The sequence below is a fragment of the Saccoglossus kowalevskii genome, chromosome 8 (genome assembly GCF_978046115.1).
Source record: "Saccoglossus kowalevskii chromosome 8, keSacKowa6.1, whole genome shotgun sequence".
NCBI classification, from domain to species: domain Eukaryota; kingdom Metazoa; phylum Hemichordata; class Enteropneusta; family Harrimaniidae; genus Saccoglossus; species Saccoglossus kowalevskii.
The window spans coordinates 25,944,148-25,960,090 of NC_140648.1; positions in this window are offsets into that span (position 1 = coordinate 25,944,148).

Consider the following 15,943-nt stretch of genomic DNA (forward strand, 5'->3'; position numbering starts at 1 on the left):
TTTGGCTGCTTTCATTATGTTTCTAAAGTCTTTTCTTTGAGTTTGCATCATGGGGTTCAAGTCAGCAGGAATATGGTAATTTCTCGTATCGTTTCAGTGCGTAGGAACTTTCCTGCCAGACAATGGAGGTTGTATTCTTTGTCTATGGCGTGGCATCGAACTTGCACAACAGTCGAATTTGATAATGTCAAAGACATGGAAATTATTCATTTTGTCCCTGAGGATTGTAGAGAGATTTATAATAATGCTCATTCAGCCTTTCCTTTGAACCCCTCACCTACGTCACCAAATAGCAAAACTATCAGTTTCAGCTGTTTTATGAATGTACAGGCAAAATATTGGATTTATGTTCCTATTATCGATTAGTAAAATGGCTCAACTTTTAAAGTGTTGATGCCATCATATGGAAGTATTAAAACTATGAAGTTTTGTAATACCAAATTTACTCTATTTAAAACCCATTTCCAATAGTGCATATAAACCAAAGATGAGTTTTCCAGGAAAATAAAATAAAATAAGACTCCTTCAACTCCATAGAAAAAAAAATGCCTTTCATGTAGCTAAGAGCATGTGCTTCTAATAGAGCAAATATGGTATGTGCTGGTATAGCTGTTCTGGTTATGAGGTTATTCAAAATGCCCCTGTTTTGACTGGTGAAATGCATTGGTTTGTCAGCTAAATGTATATCCATTACTTTATGCTTGGTTGAGGTACAGGATATTGTCCCTTCCAGAATGTAATCATGCACAATGGGTGCACAGTGCTACTAAATTATAACATGCATGAGAGAGTGGTCACCATACAAATGGGGAATGACACTCCCTGTGAATGTTTATTTTATTTTTTAATCATTCTGTACTCCACCTGTTTTTTTTTTCTCCATGTATTTCATTCAGCACTATTCTTCTGGTTTGTGCCGACTCAAGACGACATTTGGGTTTAATCTTAGTACATCAATAAAGAATTCAACTGTACAGCATTTTCATATAACAATGCACTCGTCTTTGCTCTCTTCTTTTCAGTATTTATGTAATCAGTGCTTTCGCTAACTTTTCACTAGTTGTAAATGGTGATTAAACTACAACAATTGCCTATTCGAGGTTGCGGTATGGTAAAAACACAAAAAATGGCGATATTTGAGTCGTTTAACAATGGTTCCTATGAGAGGGGGGGGGGCTCTTGTCGTATCAGAAAATATTAGGTGATCTGTAGTAAAAAATAGTATGTTATAAGATGGGTAATTCTGATCGTCATGAAATATGCGATTTTTGGAATTCAAAAATTCGTCATGCAATTTTGTTTGAAGCCATGAAGTCTCCATTATGTTCTGAACCATGACATTGTCAGTTAAGTTACTGCCTGGTTTATAATGCACGTCTGGAAATATCTGCAAGACTGGAATAAGTTGAGTCAAACCAACCTTGGGGGTGCAGACATGGTGACCATTCAATTAATACAAATTGCTGGATGGCAAAGTTATGCAAACAAAATCTATGTACTGGTGGCCTTGTGTGTCTGGACATGTTTGCAAGTGCTGAACTGTGCCCATTTGTAAAAATTGTGATCGGAAAAGTTCTTGCCCCCCAACTTCGAGGTCAAATTTCTTGCTAACTGTTCAATTGGACTGCAAATCACAGATCAACAATCAAATTATTTTCTGAGAGTACTATAAACCTCAATAATGTGGATCCCGTTGTGCATCTCAAATAGCAGATGCCAAGCTTGTGTCTTCAATACCGAGAGTGCAGTAGAACGAAAGTTCTTTCTAAGCATTCTTTGATTATTTTATTATCTGCCATCTACAAATATTTAATTTTTACAAGTCTTGCATCTTCCAATGCATTCAGAGAATCTCTACAACCCAGCACAAAAAAAAGTACTATGCCAGTGTTGTCAAATGGTTAAGTGAATGCAGTACACTTGTTTGCCAGTTACCTGTATATTACCTGTTGGCATTATTTGCATAGTGAAGGCAAGGTGGACTATATACTCAAATCAAAGGAAGCTGTGAGATTCGCACACGGGAGTATAAAATTGCAAAATGATCAACATGAATTTTCTTGAATATACGCTGAACATGATACTGTGAAACTATTTTAGCTGAAATGTTTTGCTATAAAGAAATTTAATTTTGTATGAGTCTAATGTGAAATGTAGGGGAGGGAGGTTGACTTGGAAGCAAATGGACATGCATTTCAGTAGCTGTCGTGGGTTAGCAAACTATCTAAAAATTGAAATTTTAATTGTTTCATTTGAACACTCCCTCTATCCAATTTAAGTCCCTCTAGAGGGACTGTGGTTTGAAACTACATGTGTATCCAATTTTTGAGTTGAGTACATAGAGGGCGCTATAACAGCACAAATTCAAGTAGCCGGTGCAACAAGACAATGTACCGGTGTATATATATACTATGCTGTTCTAGCCATACTTTGTAATACTGGATAAGCCATGCATTTTGTGGACTTTAGATTTGTTCAGTGACAGACCACACTTGAATTGCATGCACAAATCAACTTAATTTTCTGTACACAAACTTAACTATTTCACTACCAGTTCCCTCATTACATGAAAAATTCACAAAATAATTGTGTTTAAAATCTGCACTTTCCTTTTGAAGATTGGGGTAAAAGCTGAAAATTAACTCAAATTTTTGTCTACTGGCTGCAAAATTAGGGTTCATTACCGGAAATATTGATGAATAAGAGTAAAAAAATGCTGAAAAATGTGGATGAGAAAGTCTGGTTGTGAAAAGGTTAAGCATACTTCACTTACAAGCACAGCCTAGAATTCCAGTTTTCCCCAAGATCTCTACAATAAATGCCTAGAATCCCAAAGATCTCTACAATAAATGCCTAGAATCCCAGAGATCAGTACAATAAATGCCTAGAAATAATGGTCAGTTTATTTTGTTAACAATGCAAATGTCTCAAAGTGTGGGGGTCTTACTGCAACCAAAGAAGTAAAAAGTTTTGTTTGGACTGTTACATTGAAGGCATTTTAATCAACCAATCAAATTTACAGTCAATAGCTGACAGTGATGTGATATTACTAGCATCATACCTAGGCATAGTTGATGGCATTTTTAATCAACCAATCAAATTTACAGTCAATAGCTGAAAGTGATGATATTACTAGCATCATACCTAGGCATAGTTGATGGCATTTTTAATCAACCAATCAAATTTACAGTCAATAGCTGAAAGTGATGAGATATTACTAGCATCGTACCTAGGCATAGTTGATGGCATTTTCAATCAACCAATCAAATTTGCAATCAATAGCTGACAGTGATGTGATATTACTAGCATCATACCTAGGCATAGTTGATGGCATTTTTAATCAACCAATCAAATTTACAGTCAATAGCTGAAAGTGATGAGATATTACTAGCATCGTACCTAGGCATAGTTGATGGCATTTTTAATCAACCAATCAAATGTACAGTCAATAGCTGAAAGTGATGATATTACTAGCATCATACCTAGGCATAGTTGATGGCATTTTTAATCAACCAATCAAATTTACAGTCAATAGCTGAAAGTGATGAGATATTACTAGCATCGTACCTAGGCATAGTTGATGGCATTTTCAATCAACCAATCAAATTTGCAGTCAATAGCTGAAAGTGATGAGATATTACTAGCATCGTACCTAGGCATAGTAGATGGCATTTTTAATCAACCAATCAAATTTACAGTCAATAGCTGAAAGTGATGAGATATTACTAGCATCGTACCTGGGCATAGTTGATGGCATTTTTAATCAACCAATCCAATTTAAGGTCAATAGCTGAAAGTGATGAGATATTACTGGCATCGTACCGAGGCATAGTTGATGGCATTTTCAATCAACCAATCAAATTTACAGTCAATAGCTGAAAGTGATGAGATATTACTAGCATCGTACTTAGGCATAGTTGATGACATTTTCAATCAACCAATCAAATTTACAGTCAATAGCTGACACTGATGAGATATTACTAGCATCGTACCTAGGCATAGTTGATGACATTTTTAATCAACCAATCAAATTTAAGGTCAATAGCTGAAAGTGATGAGATATTACTGGCATCATTCATACCTAGGCATAGTTGATGGGATTTTCAATCAACCAATCAAATTTACAGTCAATAGCTGAAAGTGATGAGATATTACTAGCATCGTACCTCGGCATAGTTGATGACATTTTTAATCAACCAATCAAATTTACAGTCAATAGCTGAAAGTGATGAGATATTACTAGCATCATACCTAGGCATAGTTGATGGCATTTTTAATCAACCAATCAAATTTACAGTCAATAGCTGAAAGTGATGAGATATTACTAGCATCGTATCTAGGCATAGTTGATGGCATTTTTAATCAACCAATCAAATTTACAGTCAATAGCTGAAAGTGATGAGATATTACTAGCATCGTATCGAGGCATAGTTGATGGCATTTTCAATCAACCAATCAAATTTACAGTCAATAGCTGAAAGTGATGAGATATTACTAGCATCGTACCTAGGCATAGTTGATGGCATTTTTAATCAACCAATCAAATTTACAGTCAATAGCTGAAAGTGATGAAATATTACTAGCATCATACCTAGGCATAGTTGATGGCATTTTTAATCAACTAATCAAATTTACAGTCAATATCTGAAAGTGATGAAATATTACTAGCATCATACCTGGGCATAGTTGATGGCATTTTTAATCAACCAATCCAATTTAAGGTCAATAGCTGAAAGTGATGAGATATTACTAGAATCGTACCTAGGCATAGTTGATGGCATTTTTAATCAACCAATCAAATTTACAGTCAATAGCTGACAGTGATGAGATATTACTAGCATCATACCTAAGCATAGTTGATGGCATTTTTAATCAACCAATCCAATTTAAGGTCAATAGCTGAAAGTGATGAGATATTACTAGCATCATACCTAGGCATAGTTGATGGCATTTTTAATCAATCAATCAAATTTACAGTCAATAGCTGAAAGTGATGAGATATTACTAGCATCGTACCTAGGCATAGTTGATGGCATTTTTAATCAACCAATCAAATTTACAGTCAATAGCTGAAAGTGATGAGATGTTACTCGCATCGTACCTAGGCATAGTTGATGGCATTTTTAATCAACCAATCCAATTTAAGGTCAATAGCTGAAAGTGATGAGAAATTACTAGCATCATACCGAGGCATAGTTGATGGCATTTTTAATCAACCAATCAAATTTACAGTCAATAGCTGACAGTGATGCGATATTACTAGCATCATACCTAGGCATAGTTGATGGCATTTTTAATCAACCAATCAAATTTACAGTCAATAGCTGAAAGTGATGAGATATTACTAGCATCGTACCTAGGCATAGTTGATGGCATTTTCAATCAACCAATCAAATTTGCAGTCAATAGCTGAAAGTGATGAGATATTACTAGCATCGTACCTAGGCATAGTAGATGGCATTTTTAATCAACCAATCAAATTTACAGTCAATAGCTGAAAGTGATGAGATATTACTAGCATCGTACCTGGGCATAGTTGATGGCATTTTTAATCAACCAATCCAATTTAAGGTCAATAGCTGAAAGTGATGAGATATTACTAGCATCGTACCTGGGCATAGTTGATGACATTTTTAATCAACCAATCCAATTTAAGGTCAATAGCTGAAAGTGATGAGATATTACTAGCATCGTACCTGGGCATAGTTGATGGCATTTTTAATCAACCAATCAAATTTACAGTCAATAGCTGACAGTGATGTGATATTACTAGCATCATACCTAGGCATAGTTGATGGTATTTTTAATCAACCAATCAAATTTACAGTCAATAGCTGAAAGTGATGATATTACTAGCATCATACCTAGGCATAGTTGATGGCATTTTTAATCAACCAATCAAATTTACAGTCAATAGCTGAAAGTGATGAGATATTACTAGCATCGTACCTAGGCATAGTTGATGGCATTTTCAATCAACCAATCAAATTTGCAGTCAATAGCTGACAGTGATGTGATATTACTAGCATCATACCTAGGCATAGTTGATGGCATTTTTAATCAACCAATCAAATTTACAGTCAATAGCTGAAAGTGATGAGATATTACTAGCATCGTACCTAGGCATAGTTGATGGCATTTTTAATCAACCAATCAAATGTACAGTCAATAGCTGAAAGTGATGATATTACTAGCATCATACCTAGGCATAGTTGATGGCATTTTTAATCAACCAATCAAATTTACAGTCAATAGCTGAAAGTGATGAGATATTACTAGCATCGTACCTAGGCATAGTTGATGGCATTTTCAATCAACCAATCAAATTTGCAGTCAATAGCTGAAAGTGATGAAATATTACTAGCATCGTACCTAGGCATAGTTGATGGCATTTTTAATCAACCAATCAAATTTACAGTCAATAGCTGAAAGTGATGAGATATTAATAGCATCGTACTTAGGCATAGTTGATGACATTTTCAATCAACCAATCAAATTTACAGTCAATAGCTGACACTGATGAGATATTACTAGCATCGTACCTAGGCATAGTTGATGACATTTTTAATCAACCAATCAAATTTAAGGTCAATAGCTGAAAGTGATGAGATATTACTGGCATCATTCATACCTAGGCATAGTTGATGGGATTTTCAATCAACCAATCAAATTTACAGTCAATAGCTGAAAGTGATGAGATATTACTAGCATCGTACCTCGGCATATTTGATGACATTTTTAATCAACCAATCAAATTTACAGTCAATAGCTGAAAGTGATGAGATATTACTAGCATCATACCTAGGCACAGTTGATGGCATTTTTAATCAACCAATCAAATTTACAGTCAATAGCTTAAAGTGACGAGATATTACTAGCATCGTACCTAGGCATAGTTGATGGCATTTTTAATCAACCAATCAAATTTACAGTCAATAGCTGACAGTGATGTGATATTACTAGCATCATACCTAGGCATAGTTGATGGTATTTTTAATCAACCAATCAAATTTACAGTCAATAGCTGAAAGTGATGAAATATTACTAGCATCGTATCGAGGCATAGTTGATGGCATTTTCAATCAACCAATCAAATTTACAGTCAATAGCTGAAAGTGATGAGATATTACTAGCATCGTATCTAGGCATAGTTGATGGCATTTTTAATCAACCAATCAAATTTACAGTCAATAGCTGAAAGTGATGAAATATTACTAGCATCATACCTAGGCATAGTTGATGGCATTTTTAATCAACTAATCAAATTTACAGTCAATATCTGAAAGTGATGAAATATTACTAGCATCATACCTGGGCATAGTTGATGGCATTTTTAATCAACCAATCCAATTTAAGGTCAATAGCTGAAAGTGATGAGATATTACTAGAATCGTACATAGGCATAGTTGATGGCATTTTTAATCAACCAATCAAATTTACAGTCAATAGCTGACAGTGATGAGATATTACTAGCATCATACCTAAGCATAGTTGATGGCATTTTTAATCAACCAATCCAATTTAAGGTCAATAGCTGAAAGTGATGAGATATTACTAGCATCATACCTAGGCATAGTTGATGGCATTTTTAATCAATCAATCAAATTTACAGTCAATAGCTGAAAGTGATGAGATATTACTAGCATCGTACCTAGGCATAGTTGATGGCATTTTTAATCAACCAATCAAATTTACAGTCAATAGCTGAAAGTGATGAGATGTTACTCGCATCGTACCTAGGCATAGTTGATGGCATTTTTAATCAACCAATCCAATTTAAGGTCAATAGCTGAAAGTGATGAGAAATTACTAGCATCATACCGAGGCATAGTTGATGGCATTTTTAATCAACCAATCAAATTTACAGTCAATAGCTGACAGTGATGCGATATTACTAGCATCATACCTAGGCATAGTTGATGGCATTTTTAATCAACCAATCAAATTTACAGTCAATAGCTGAAAGTGATGAGATATTACTAGCATCGTACCTAGGCATAGTTGATGGCATTTTCAATCAACCAATCAAATTTGCAGTCAATAGCTGAAAGTGATGAGATATTACTAGCATCGTACCTAGGCATAGTAGATGGCATTTTTAATCAACCAATCAAATTTACAGTCAATAGCTGAAAGTGATGAGATATTACTAGCATCGTACCTGGGCATAGTTGATGGCATTTTTAATCAACCAATCCAATTTAAGGTCAATAGCTGAAAGTGATGAGATATTACTAGCATCGTACCTGGGCATAGTTGATGACATTTTTAATCACCCAATCCAATTTAAGGTCAATAGCTGAAAGTGATGAGATATTACTAGCATCGTACCTGGGCATAGTTGATGGCATTTTTAATCAACCAATCCAATTTAAGGTCAATAGCTGAAAGTGATGAAATATTACTAGCATCGTACCTAGGCATAGTTGATGGCATTTTTAATCAACCAATCCATTTTAAGGTCAATAGCTGAAAGTGATGAGATATTACTAGCATCGTACCTAGGCATAGTTGATGGCATTTTTAATCAACCAATCAAATTTACAGTCAATAGCTGAAAGTGATGAGATATTACTAGCATCGTACCGAGGCATAGTTGATGGCATTTTCAATCAACCAATCAAATTTACAGTCAATAGCTGAAAGTGATGAGATATTACTAGCATCGTACCTAGGCATAGTTGATGGCATTTTTAATCAACCAATCAAATTTACAGTCAATAGCTGAAAGTGATGAAATATTACTAGCATCATACCTAGGCATAGTTGATGGCATTTTTAATCAACCAATCAAATTTACAGTCAATAGCTGAAAGTGATGAAATATTACTAGCATCATACCTGGGCATAGTTGATGGCATTTTTAATCAACCAATCCAATTTAAGGTCAATAGCTGAAAGTGATGAGATATTACTAGAATCGTACCTAGGCATAGTTGATGGCATTTTTAATCAACCAATCAAATTTACAGTCAATAGCTGACAGTGATGAGATATTACTAGCATCATACCTAAGCATAGTTGATGGCATTTTTAATCAACCAATCCAATTTAAGGTCAATAGCTGAAAGTGATGAGATATTACTAGCATCATACCTAGACATAGTTGATGGCATTTTTAATCAACCAATCAAATTTACAGTCAATAGCTGAAAGTGATGAGATATTACTAGCATCGTACCTAGGCATAGTTGATGGCATTTTTAATCAACCAATCAACTTTACAGTCAATAGCTGAAAGTGATGAGATGTTACTCGCATCGTACCTAGGCATAGTTGATGGCATTTTTAATCAACCAATCCAATTTAAGGTCAATAGCTGAAAGTGATGAGAAATTACTAGCATCATACCGAGGCATAGTTGATGGCATTTTTAATCAACCAATCAAATTTACAGTCAATAGCTGACAGTGATGCGATATTACTAGCATCATACCTAGGCATAGTTGATGGCATTTTTAATCAACCAATCAAATTTACAGTCAATAGCTGAAAGTGATGAGATATTACTAGCATCGTACCTAGGCATAGTTGATGGCATTTTCAATCAACCAATCAAATTTGCAGTCAATAGCTGAAAGTGATGAGATATTACTAGCATCGTACCTGGGCATAGTTGATGGCATTTTTAATCAACCAATCCAATTTAAGGTCAATAGCTGAAAGTGATGAGATATTACTAGCATCGTACCTGGGCATAGTTGATGACATTTTTAATCAACCAATCCAATTTAAGGTCAATAGCTGAAAGTGATGAGATATTACTAGCATCGTACCTGGGCATAGTTGATGGCATTTTTAATCAACCAATCCAATTTAAGGTCAATAGCTGAAAGTGATGAGATATTACTAGCATCGTACCTGGGCATAGTTGATGACATTTTTAATCAACCAATCCAATTTAAGGTCAATAGCTGAAAGTGATGAGATATTACTAGCATCGTACCTGGGCATAGTTGATGACATTTTTAATCAACCAATCCAATTTAAGGTCAATAGCTGAAAGTGATGAGATATTACTAGCATCGTACCTGGGCATAGTTGATGACATTTTTAATCAACAAATCCAATTTAAGGTCAATAGCTGAAAGTGATGAGATATTACTAGCATCGTACCTAGGCATAGTTGATGGCATTTTTAATCAACCAATCCAATTTAAGGTCAATAGCTGAAAGTGATGAGATATTACTAGCATCATACCTAGGCATAGTTGATGGCATTTTTAATCAACCAATCCAATTTAAGGTCAATAGCTGACAGTGATGAGATATTAATAGCATCGTACCTAAGCATAGTTGATGGCATTTTTAATCAACCAATCAAATTTACAGTCAATAGCTGAAAGTGATGAGATATTACTAGCATCGTACCGAGGCATAGTTGATGACATTTTCAATCAACCAATTAAATTTACAGTCAATAGCTGAAAGTGATGAGATATTACTAGAATCGTACCAAGGCATAGTTGATGACATTTATAATCAACCAATCCAATTTAAGGTCAATAGCTGAAAGTGATGCGATATTACTAGCATCGTACCTAAGCATAGTTGATGGCATTTTTAATCAACCAATCAAATTTACAGTCAATAGCTGAAAGTGATGAGATATTACTAGCATCGTACCTAGGCATAGTTGATGGCATTTTTAATCAACCAATCAAATTTACAGTCAATAGCTGAAAGTGATGAGATATTACTAGCATCATACCTAGGCATAGTTGATGGCATTTTTAATCAACCAATCAAATTTACAGTCAATAGCTGACAGTGATGCGATATTACTAGCATCATACCTGGGCATAGTTGATGGCATTTTTAATCAACCAATCAAATTTACAGTCAATAGCTGAAAGTGATGCGATATTACTAGCATCGTACCTAAGCATAGTTGATGGCATTTTTAATCAACCAATCAAATTTACAGTCAATAGCTGAAAGTGATGAGATATTACTAGCATCGTACCTAGGCATAGTTGATGGAATTTTTAATCAACCAATCAAATTTACAGTCAATAGCTGAAAGTGATGAGATATTACTAGCATCATACCTGGGCATAGTTGATGGCATTTTTAATCAACCAATCCAATTTAAGGTCAATAGCTGAAAGTGATGAGATATTACTAGAATCGTACCTAGGCATAGTTGATGGCATTTTTAATCAACCAATCAAATTTACAGTCAATAGCTGACAGTGATGAGATATTACTAGCATCATACCTAAGCATAGTTGATGGCATTTTTAATCAACCAATCCAATTTAAGGTCAATAGCTGAAAGTGATGAGATATTACTAGCATCATACCTAGGCATAGTTGATGGCATTTTTAATCAATCAATCAAATTTACAGTCAATAGCTGAAAGTGATGAGATATTACTAGCATCGTACCTAGGCATAGTTGATGGCATTTTTAATCAACCAATCAAATTTACAGTCAATAGCTGAAAGTGATGAGATGTTACTCGCATCGTACCTAGGCATAGTTGATGGCATTTTTAATCAACCAATCCAATTTAAGGTCAATAGCTGAAAGTGATGAGAAATTACTAGCATCATACCGAGGCATAGTTGATGGCATTTTTAATCAACCAATCAAATTTACAGTCAATAGCTGACAGTGATGCGATATTACTAGCATCATACCTAGGCATAGTTGATGGCATTTTCAATCAACCAATCAAATTTACAGTCAATAGCTGAAAGTGATGAGATATTACTAGCATCGTACCTAGGCATAGTTGATGGCATTTTCAATCAACCAATCAAATTTGCAGTCAATAGCTGAAAGTGATGAGATATTACTAGCATCGTACCTAGGCATAGTAGATGGCATTTTTAATCAACCAATCAAATTTACAGTCAATAGCTGAAAGTGATGAGATATTACTAGCATCGTACCTGGGCATAGTTGATGGCATTTTTAATCAACCAATCCAATTTAAGGTCAATAGCTGAAAGTGATGAGATATTACTAGCATCGTACCTGGGCATAGTTGATGGCATTTTTAATCAACCAATCCAATTTAAGGTCAATAGCTGAAAGTGATGAGATATTACTAGCATCGTACCTGGGCATAGTTGATGGCATTTTTAATCAACCAATCCAATTTAAGGTCAATAGCTGAAAGTGATGAAATATTACTAGCATCGTACCTAGGCATAGTTGATGGCATTTTTAATCAACCAATCAAATTTACAGTCAATAGCTGAAAGTGATGAAATATTACTAGCATCATACCTAGGCATAGTTGATGGCATTTTTAATCAACCAATCAAATTTACAGTCAATAGCTGAAAGTGATGAAATATTACTAGCATCATACCTGGGCATAGTTGATGGCATTTTTAATCAACCAATCCAATTTAAGGTCAATAGCTGAAAGTGATGAGATATTACTAGAATCGTACCTAGGCATAGTTGATGGCATTTTTAATCAACCAATCAAATTTACAGTCAATAGCTGACAGTGATGAGATATTACTAGCATCATACCTAAGCATAGTTGATGGCATTTTTAATCAACCAATCCAATTTAAGGTCAATAGCTGAAAGTGATGAGATATTACTAGCATCATACCTAGACATAGTTGATGGCATTTTCAATCAACCAATCAAATTTACAGTCAATAGCTGAAAGTGATGAGATATTACTAGCATCATACCTAGACATAGTTGATGGCATTTTTAATCAACCAATCAAATTTACAGTCAATAGCTGAAAGTGATGAGATGTTACTCGCATCGTACCTAGGCATAGTTGATGGCATTTTTAATCAACCAATCCAATTTAAGGTCAATAGCTGAAAGTGATGAGATATTACTAGCATCGTACCTAGGCATAGTTGATGGCATTTTTAATCAACCAATCAAATTTACAGTCAATAGCTGAAAGTGATGAGATGTTACTCGCATCGTACCTAGGCATAGTTGATGGCATTTTTAATCAACCAATCCAATTTAAGGTCAATAGCTGAAAGTGATGAGATATTACTAGCATCATACCGAGGCATAGTTGATGGCATTTTTAATCAACCAATCAAATTTACAGTCAATAGCTGACAGTGATGCGATATTACTAGCATCATACCTAGGCATAGTTGATGGCATTTTTAATCAACCAATCAAATTTACAGTCAATAGCTGAAAGTGATGAGATATTACTAGCATCGTACCTAGGCATAGTTGATGGCATTTTCAATCAACCAATCAAATTTGCAGTCAATAGCTGAAAGTGATGAGATATTACTAGCATCGTACCTGGGCATAGTTGATGGCATTTTTAATCAACCAATCCAATTTAAGGTCAATAGCTGAAAGTGATGAGATATTACTAGCATCGTACCTGGGCATAGTTGATGACATTTTTAATCAACCAATCCAATTTAAGGTCAATAGCTGAAAGTGATGAGATATTACTAGCATCGTACCTGGGCATAGTTGATGGCATTTTTAATCAACCAATCCAATTTAAGGTCAATAGCTGAAAGTGATGAGATATTACTAGCATCGTACCTGGGCATAGTTGATGACATTTTTAATCAACCAATCCAATTTAAGGTCAATAGCTGAAAGTGATGAGATATTACTAGCATCGTACCTGGGCATAGTTGATGACATTTTTAATCAACCAATCCAATTTAAGGTCAATAGCTGAAAGTGATGAGATATTACTAGCATCATACCTGGGCATAGTTGATGACATTTTTAATCAACAAATCCAATTTAAGGTCAATAGCTGAAAGTGATGAGATATTACTAGCATCGTACCTAGGCATAGTTGATGGCATTTTTAATCAACCAATCCAATTTAAGGTCAATAGCTGAAAGTGATGAGATATTACTAGCATCATACCTAGGCATAGTTGATGGCATTTTTAATCAACCAATCCAATTTAAGGTCAATAGCTGACAGTGATGAGATATTAATAGCATCGTACCTAAGCATAGTTGATGGCATTTTTAATCAACCAATCAAATTTACAGTCAATAGCTGAAAGTGATGAGATATTACTAGCATCGTACCGAGGCATAGTTGATGACATTTTCAATCAACCAATTAAATTTACAGTCAATAGCTGAAAGTGATGAGATATTACTAGAATCGTACCAAGGCATAGTTGATGACATTTATAATCAACCAATCCAATTTAAGGTCAATAGCTGAAAGTGATGCGATATTACTAGCATCGTACCTAAGCATAGTTGATGGCATTTTTAATCAACCAATCAAATTTACAGTCAATAGCTGAAAGTGATGAGATATTACTAGCATCGTACCTAGGCATAGTTGATGGCATTTTTAATCAACCAATCAAATTTACAGTCAATAGCTGAAAGTGATGAGATATTACTAGCATCATACCTAGGCATAGTTGATGGCATTTTTAATCAACCAATCAAATTTACAGTCAATAGCTGACAGTGATGCGATATTACTAGCATCATACCTGGGCATAGTTGATGGCATTTTTAATCAACCAATCAAATTTACAGTCAATAGCTGAAAGTGATGCGATATTACTAGCATCGTACCTAAGCATAGTTGATGGCATTTTTAATCAACCAATCAAATTTACAGTCAATAGCTGAAAGTGATGAGATATTACTAGCATCGTACATAGGCATAGTTGATGGAATTTTTAATCAACCAATCAAATTTACAGTCAATAGCTGAAAGTGATGAGATATTACTAGCATCGTACCTAGGCATAGTTGATGGCATTTTTAATCAACCAATGAAATTTACAGTCAATAGCTGAAAGTGATGCGATATTACTAGCATCATACCTAGGCATAGTTGATGGCATTTTTAATCAACCAATGAAATTTACAGTCAATAGCTGAAAGTGATGCGATATTACTAGCATCATACCTAGGCATAGTTGATGGCATTTTTAATCAACCAATCAAATTTACAGTCAATAGCTGAAAGTGATGCGATATTACTAGCATCATACCTAGGCATAGTTGATGGCATTTTTAATCAACCAATCAAATTTACAGTCAATAGCTGAAAGTGATGCGATATTACTAGCATCATACCTAGGCATAGTTGATGGCATTTTCAATTAACCAATCAAATTTACAGTCAATAGCTGAAAGTGATGAGATATTACTAGCATCATACCTAGGCATAGTTGATGGCATTTTCAATCAACCAATCAAATTTACAGTCAATAGCTGAAAGTGATGCGATATTACTAGCATCATACCTAGGCATAGTTGATGGCATTTTTAATCAACCAATGAAATTTACAGTCAATAGCTGAAAGTGATACGATATTACTAGCATCATACCTAGGCATAGTTGATGGCATTTTTAATCAACCAATCAAAATTCAAAGTCAATAGCTGACCATGACTGCATACATTGATGATAATGCTTAGGCATTCAATGTAAAGGTTTTGGAGTCTTCGGAAAGTGCATAGATTCAAGGTTAAAGGGCGACAGTCGCGTCGTGCCGCGTTCTGTTTGATATGGGACTCATAACGACGTATACAACGCGTGTAAAATACATTGTTTATTTACATCAAATTCGAACACGCGCTGCACGGTGACCACCGCGCTTTAAAGTACATATTCTAATGTTTTATCACAGGACTGGTTTTATGTTAAAAAAATGGGTTATTTTAAATTTCAAAAATGTGGATTAAAATGAATTTGATTTCTGATCTAAAGTACATATGCTATGTTAAAATGGACACATTTTAAATACCACTAGAGTGCCTGTTTTTAAAATTATACAAAGTAATGTTACCTAGCGCATGTGCTTACATAAATGACAGTAGTGTCTATGGACAATACAAGTTTGTATGATTCAGTATACAATAAATGCAATAAATAAAATAAATGCACCTCTAATATACTGTAGATGCACTTCTAATAAAGCGAATATGATAGGTTAATCAAGAAATCCTGAAAAAGGAGTCATCTGCAAA